The following is a 7,705-nucleotide window of genomic DNA, read 5'->3' as shown; positions in this document are numbered from 1 at the left end:
CCCCCATTATCCCCCCATTCCCTTCCATTATCCCCATTTAGCCCCCATTCCCTTCCATTATCCCCATTTATCCCCATTATCCCCATTTACCCCCCATTATCCCCCCATTCCCCCCCATTCCCCCCCTTTATCCTTCCCATTCTCCCCCCCTCCCATTCCCCATTCCTCCGCTGCCCGCGCATGCGCGCAGCCGGCGGCGCCAGGATTCGGCGCGGGGCGCGCAGCTGCGGCAGGCGGCGCCGTGGCTTAGTTGGTTAAAGCGCCTGTCTAGTAAACAGGAGATCCTGGGTTCGAATCCCAGCGGTGCCTTTTGGGGGGACAATGTTGTTTTTTTTGGGGGGGAAATAAGGGGGAAAAGGGAATTGGGGTTTGGAATTGGGATGGGGGGGTCGCTATGGAGGGGATGGGATGGGATTGGGGCTGGGAGTGGAGGGAGGTGGGGGAGCTGGAGGTAACTCGGGGGTGGGGATGGCGTGGAGTTGGAATGGGAATGAGATGGGGTTGGGATGGGGGCTGGAATGGGAATGGGGTGGGGCTTGAATGGGGATGGGATGGGGATGGGGGTGGGATGGAATGGGGTTGGGATGGGGATGGGATGGAATGGGGTTGGGATGGGGATGGGATGGGAATGGGATGGATTTGGGATGGGGATTGGTTGGGGATGGGGATGGGATGAGATGGGATGGAGTTGGGATAGGGCTGGGATGGAATGAGATGGGGCTGGGATGGGAATGGGATGGGAAGGGGCTGGGATGGGAATGGGATGGAGTTGGGATGGGGCTGGGATCGAATGGGATGGGGATGGGAATGGGATGGGGATGGAGTTGGGATGGGGATGGGAAGGGGCTGGTATGGGAATGGGATGGGGATGGGGATGGGATGGGAATGGGATGGAGTTGGGATGGGGCTGGGATGGGGATGGGAATGGGATGGGGATGGAGTTGGGATGGGGATGGGAAGGGGCTGGTATGGGAATGGGATGGGGATGGGGATGGGATGGGAATGGGATGGAGTTGGGATGGGGCTGGGATGGGGATGGGAATGGGATGGGGATGGAGTTGGGATGGGGCTGGGATGGGAATGGGATGGGAATAGGATGGGGATGGGGATGGGGATGGGATGGGGATGGGGATGGGAATGGGGATAGGATGGAGATGGGATGGAGTTGCAATGGGGATGGGGATGGGATGGAGTTGGGATGGGGATGGAATGGGGCTGGGATGGGGGCTGGAATGGGAATGGAGTGGGGCTTGAATGGGGCTGGAATGGGAATGGGATGGAGTTGGGATGGGGCTGGGATGGGAATGAGATGGGGCTGGGATGGGAATGAGATAGGGCTGGGATGGGGATGGGATGGGGATGGGGTGGGGCTGGGATGGGATGGGGATGGGGTGGGGCTGGGATGGGATGGGGATGGGGTGGGTCTGGAATAGGGAATGGATGGGGCTGGGATGGGGTTGATATGGGGTTGGGTTGGGGATGGAGTGGGGTTGGGATGGGAGTGAGATGGGCCTGGGGTGGGGTTCAAATGGGGTTTGGATGGGGTTCGGATGGGGATGGGATGGGGCTGGAATGGGGAATGGATGGGGCTGGGATGGGGTTGATATGGGCTTAAGATGGGGTTGGGATAGGGATGGGATGGGGTTGGGATGGGAGTGAGATGGGCCTAGGATAGAGCTCAGATGGGGTTGGGATGCAGCTGGAATGGGGAATTGATGGGTCTGGGATAGGGTTGATATGGAGTTGGGATGGCAATGGGATGTGGAATGGATGGGGCTGGGATAGGGTTGGGATGGGGCTGGGATGGGTTTGGGATGGGAATGAGATGGGGGTGGGATGGGGCTCAGATGGGGTTGGGATGGGGTTGGGATGTGGTTGGGATGGGGCTGGAATGGGGAATGGATGGAGCTTGGATGGGGCTGGAATGAGGTGGAGCTGGGATGGGAAAGGGATGGGGAAGAGATGGGGGTGGTATGGGGCTTGGATAGGGGTGGGATGGGGTTGGGATGCGGTTAGGAAGGGGCTCAGATGGGGAAGAGATGGAGATGGGATGGGGTTGGGATGGGATTGGGATGGGGAATGGATGAAGCTGGGATGTGGTTGGGATTGGGTTGGGATGGAGCTGGGATGGGGTTAGGATGGGGTCCCATGTCCCTGGTTCCTTGTTGGAGCTTCCCAGAGCAATTCCAGCCCTTGGAGCTTGGAATGGTCCCACAGAGCCACCACATGGGGCTCCAAATCCATAAATGTGAGCCCAAAACCCATCTGAGACCCTAAAACCCCCCAATGTGACCCCAAAAAACCCAAGAGATGGAATAAACTTGTTAATAAATATCATTGTTCTCATGGACCATCCACTTCCAGTGAAGACCCATGAGCTCCATAGAGCCCCATCCAACCACCAGGATGGCCTCTCCAGTGAGGATTCCCCCAGGAACCATGGGGGAGCCCTCCTCCATCACTGAGGAACCGCATCCCACCTCGGTCCAGCCCAAAACGAGCCATGCTGCTGGGTTGGGGTCTTGGGTGGTGGTCAATGGTTGGGTGTTGGTGGTCAGTTATGGAGTGCTGGTCAGCAAGGATTGGGTTTGGAGGTCAATGGCCGGGCACTGGATGTCAACGGTTGTTTGTTGGAGGTCAACGGTTGGATGCTGGTGGTCAATGGTTGGATGTTGGGAGTCAATGGCTGCGTGTCAGGGGTCAGTGGTTGGGTGCTGGTGGTCAATGGTTGGGTGTTGGGGTCAAGGGTTGGATGTTGGGGTCAAAGGTTGGATGTTGGGGTCAATGGTTGGATGTTGGGTGTCAATGGTTGAGTGTCAGGGGTCAGTGGTTGGGTGCTGGTGGTCAACGGTCCTTGCTGGTGGTCAGTGGTCGGGTGCTGGTGGTCAGTGGTTGGATGTTGGGGTCAATGGTTGGATACTGGATGTCAGTGGTTGGGTGCTGGTAGTCAATGATTGGCTGTTGAAGGTCAATGATTGGGTGTAGAAGGTCAACGATTGGGTGTTGAAGGTCAATGCTGTGTGTTGGAAGTCAATGGCTGGGTGTTGATGTCAATGTTTCGGTGCTATTGTTCAATGGTTGGTTGCCTTTGGTCATTGTCCCACCCTGGTGCAGACACCAGCGAAGCTTCAGACCCCACCACAGAGCCATCCAGGTCACAGGGATGGTGGATCTTCTACCAGGACCTACAAGAGGGGTCGGAGCAGTGAAGATGGGGTTGGCCACCCCATCCCCACGTCCATGGTGAAGCACCAAGAGCCTACCGGTGTGGTGGGTGCTGCCACATCCGCGTTGGGTCTATAGGAGCTGTGTCCATAGGGGTCTGCAAGAGGGAGGTGAGATGAAGCTCTGGTGGGGTGTCCTCACCATAGACATGGGGTTGTGTCCCCCCACTCCCAATGGGGGTCACCTTTTGGTGGTGGGGACCTTCTGCTGTTGACGTGGTAGATGCCAGTGGCTCGAGGGTTGCGCCGGGGGTTGTCCTCAATGGAGATGCTGTAGGAACTGGTTGAGGTCCCATGTGGAGCTCATGGGCTCCAACACTGAGGTCTTCAACCCTCCCAGCCCCGTGGAAGGAATGGTTGGGTGTTGGGGTTAATGGTTGGGTGTTGGTGGTCCATGGTTGGATGTTGGGGTTATTGGTTGGGTTTTGGGGGGTCAATGGTTGGGTGTTGGGGGCAAGGGTTGGGTGCTGGGGACAGTTGTTGGGTTTGGGGGTCAATGGTTGGGTGTTGGTGGTCAATGGACAACCCAACTTGCTACCACCCCCAAGTGTCCTCCTTGGACCCGCCATTGGAGCCCCCCTTGGTCCTTTCACCTGTCTCCAGCTGATGTCTTCTTCTCTTTGGCCAAGCAGATGGAGAGGCCGATGCAGAGCAGGAGCAGGACAAGGAGCCCCAGACCCACACCCAGGCCCAGCCCTACTTGGCTGATGTGGGTCTGGCAGCGGCCACCAGAGGTCAGGAACCAGGACACAGCCGGGCAGCTGCAGGAGGTGACATTTCATGGATGAGCTCCTTGTCCCACATCAAGGGTGGGATCCTCTGGGAAACCCCACTGGAAGTGGGGGAACCCAGGAGACACACGGACATGGGTTGGGATGTGGTTTGGGGTGGTGCTCATGGGCTTTGGGGGTCAATGGTTGGGTGTTGATCATCAATGGTCAGGTGCTGGTGATCAATGGTTGGGTGTTGGTGTCAATGGATGGGTGCTGGGGTCAATGGTTGGTTGTCGGAGTCAATGGTTGGGTGCTAGTGTTAGTGGTTGGGTGTTGGGGTCAATGGTTGGGTGCTAGTGTCAGTGGTTGGGTGTTGGGGTCAATGGTTGGCTGCTGGGGTCAATGGTTGGTTTTTGGAGTCAACGGTTGGGTGTTGATGGTCAATGGTTTGGGGCTGATGGTCAACTGTTTGGTGTTGCAGGTCAATGGTTTGGTGTTGGAGATCAATGGTTGGGTGTTGGTGTCAATGGCTGGGTGCTGGTGTCAATGGTTGGCTGCTGGGATCAATGGTTGGTTTTTGGAGTCAACGGTTGGGTGTTGGTGTCAATGATTGGGTGCTGGTGTCAAGGGTTGGGTGCTGGTGGTCAGTGATTGGGTGTTGATGGTCAATGGTTGGTTGTTGGAGTCAGTGGTTGGGTGTTGGGGTTGAGGTGGCTCTGAGGGTGTTTGGGTCACTCACAAGCATTGGGGTCCCTCCGTTGTCACCCGGCAGAGCCCACGGCCGCAGTCGATGGTGCCAGGGACGTTGGGGGTGCAGTTGGTGACACAGAGGACACTGCCCCCCATGCGGAAGGGGTGGTAGAACCTGCTGAAGGCAGCTGGTGCGAGGCTCCTGCACAGCTCTGGATGGAGAAGTTCTGGTCAGGCCAGTCTTGACCCAAACCAGGTCCCCATGGAGTCCCTATGGTGTGCCCATGGCGTCCCAATGGTATGCTTATGGTGTCCCTATGGTGTGCCCATGGTGTTCCAGTGGTGTCCTTATGGTGTCCCCATGGTGTCCCCATGGTGTGCCCATGGTGTCCCAATGGTGTGCTTATGTTGTTCCCATGGTGTGCCCATGGTGTCTCAGTGGTGTCCTTATGGTGTCCCCATGGTGTGCCCATGGTGTCCCCATGGTGTGCCCATGGTGTCCCAGTGGTGCGCTTATGGTGTCCCAGTGGTGTGCCCATGGTGTCTCCATGGTGTGCTTATGGTGTCCCCATGATGTGCCCATGGTGTCCCAGTGGTGTCCTTATGGTGTCCCCATGGTGTCCCAATGGTGTTCTTACGGTGTCCCAATGGTGTCTCCATGGAGTTTGCATAGTGTCCCAATGGTGTTCCTATGGTGTCCCAATGGTGTCCTTATTGTGTCCCCATTGTGTGCCCATGATGTCCTTATGCCCATGGAGTCCTCATAGTGTCCCCATTGTGTCTCCATGGAGTACCCATGGTGTCCCCATTGTTCCCCATGGAATCCCCATTGTGTCCCCATTGTGTCCCCGTTGTGTCCCCATGGAGTCCCCATGGTGTCCTTATGGTGTCCCCATGGAGTCCCCATGGTGTCCCAATGGTGTCCTTATGGTGCCCCCATTGTGTCTCCATTGTGTCATAATGGTGTCTCCATGGTGTCCTCATGGTGTCCCTATGATGTGCCCATGATGTCCCTATGGTGTCCTCATTGTGTCCTCATTGTGTGTCCCTTGGTGTCCCCAGAGTGTTCCCATTGTGTCCCCATGTTGTCCCCATGAAGCCTCAATGGTGTCCCCATAGTGTTCTCATGCTGTCTCTGTGGTGTCCCCATGCTGTCCCTATGATGTGCCTATGATGTCCCTATGGTGTCTTCATTGTATCCTCACGGTGGCCTTATAGTGTCCCAATTGTGTCCCCATGATGGCCCCATGATATCCCAATGGTGTCTCCATGGTGTCCCCATGATAGCCTAATGGTTTCCCCATGGTGACCCCATGCTACCCCAATGGTTTCCCATTGTGTCCTCATGATACCCCAATGGTTTCCCCATGGTGTCCCCATGGAGTCCCTATGGTGCCCCCATGGTTTTCCCATGATACCCCATTGGTTTCCCCATGGTGTCCCCATGATATCCCCATGGTGTCCCCATGGTGTCCCCACGCTCACCGGTGGCATTGGGCTCCTTGGCATCAGCAGCTCTGGTCGTGCTGAAGCAAAGGCCATCTGGAGAGGGAACAATGGTCATGAGAAGCCACCAGGGATGTGGAGGGACCACGTGTGGGCCCCTGGGTCCTACCTGCCCCATGGCTGCAGTTGTGGGGCTGAGCAGCTTCCAGCAGCTCCTGGGCACGACGCTCAATGTTGGTGTCTCCATGTGGTGGGTCCAGGAGGACTTTGTAAGTCACCAGCACACTGCCTCTTCTGCAGGGCAGTGGCGTGGGGCTCCTCAACAACTCCATCCCATCCCATCCCATCCTCATCCCCATCCCATTCCATCCCCATCCCCATCTCCATCCCACCCCATCCCCATCCTATCTCCCTCCCATTCCATCCCATCCCCATCCCATCCCATCCCATCCCATCCCATCTCATCCCATCCCCATCCCCATCCCATCCCATCTCCATCTCCATTCCATCCTATCCCATCCCCATCCCATCCCCATCCCATCCCCATTCCATCCTGTCCCATCCCATCCTATCCCATCCCGTCCTCATCCCATCCTGTCCCATCCTGTCCCATCCCATCCTGTCCCATCCCATCCCCATTCCCATCCCATCCATCCCAACCCATCCCCACCCCACCCCATCCCATCACCACCCCATCCCATCCCATCCCACCCCACACTCACTCCAGTGCCAGGACCCGGGTACCACGGTACCAGGAGATGTTCTGGTAGACCCGGTCCATCTGCAGCCATGGAGAACCTTGTCACCAAGAGCTCTGCATTGAGCTGCCCCTTGGGGTTGTCCCCAAGCCCTTTGGGGTGAGCACTCCCCCCCCCCCCCCCCCCCCCCCCCCCCCCCCCCCCCCCCCCCCCCCCCCCCCCCCCCCCCCCCCCCCCCCCCCCCCCCCCCCCCCCCCCCCCCCCCCCCCCCCCCCCCCCCCCCCCCAGGTCCTCACCGTGTGCCTGAAGTCCTCCACGAAGCTGCGGTAGGTGCGGGATGAGGCATCCCCCATGGTCTCCAAGAAGTCCCGGTTGGTGACACGCGCCAGCATGGCCACGGAGGGGCCCAGCTCTGCATGGGATGGGGTGGGATGGGGCATCCCATAGGGTGCCTCTCTTGGGGGTTCTCCATCACCTCCATCACTCTCCATTACCTGCTGTGATGTTGATGGTGGATGCTCCAAACTGGCACCGGTCTCCAACCACGTTGGGGGGGCAGAGACAACCCGTCCCCAGCCAGTGACCCCCGTTCTGGCAGGGCTCTGTGGGGACAAGGACACAGAAACATCTTCTGGTGGCCCCCCATTGCCTCCTGCACTTCCTCATCCCCTGGGATTCACCTCCAGGTCCATGCAGTTGGGTCCCCACCAAGCACCTGGTCCCACCAGCAGCTGCCTGGGGTGCCCCATTGGTGGTGGGGTCAGCGCTGAGCTTCAGGGTTCAAACCCCTTTGGTTGGGTGTTTCCTCTGCCATCCCATCCCACCCCATCCATTCCATCCATCCCATCCCTTCCCATCTCCATCTCCATCCCATCCCATCTCTATCTCCATCCATCCAACCCACCCCATCACATCATCCCATCTCCATCTTCAT

The 7,705-nt window shown here is 58.1% G+C and overlaps 1 non-coding gene across 1 annotated transcript; it reads left to right on the top strand.

Moving 5' to 3' along the window:
• Window positions 1-235: 235 nt before the first annotated feature.
• TRNAT-AGU (transfer RNA threonine (anticodon AGU)) lies at window positions 236-309 on the top strand. Its single transcript has one exon. It is a non-coding gene; the product is annotated as a tRNA-Thr (tRNA).
• Window positions 310-7,705: the final 7,396 nt, after the last annotated feature.

Source organism: Pezoporus wallicus, unplaced genomic scaffold (assembly GCF_028554395.1).
Source record: "Pezoporus wallicus isolate ANWC-B61680 ecotype Strahan unplaced genomic scaffold, APGP_CSIRO_Pwel_v1 contig_10842, whole genome shotgun sequence".
In the NCBI taxonomy this organism is placed as follows: Eukaryota; Metazoa; Chordata; class Aves; order Psittaciformes; family Psittacidae; genus Pezoporus; species Pezoporus wallicus.
This window is presented reverse-complemented; position numbering and strand designations above follow the sequence as displayed.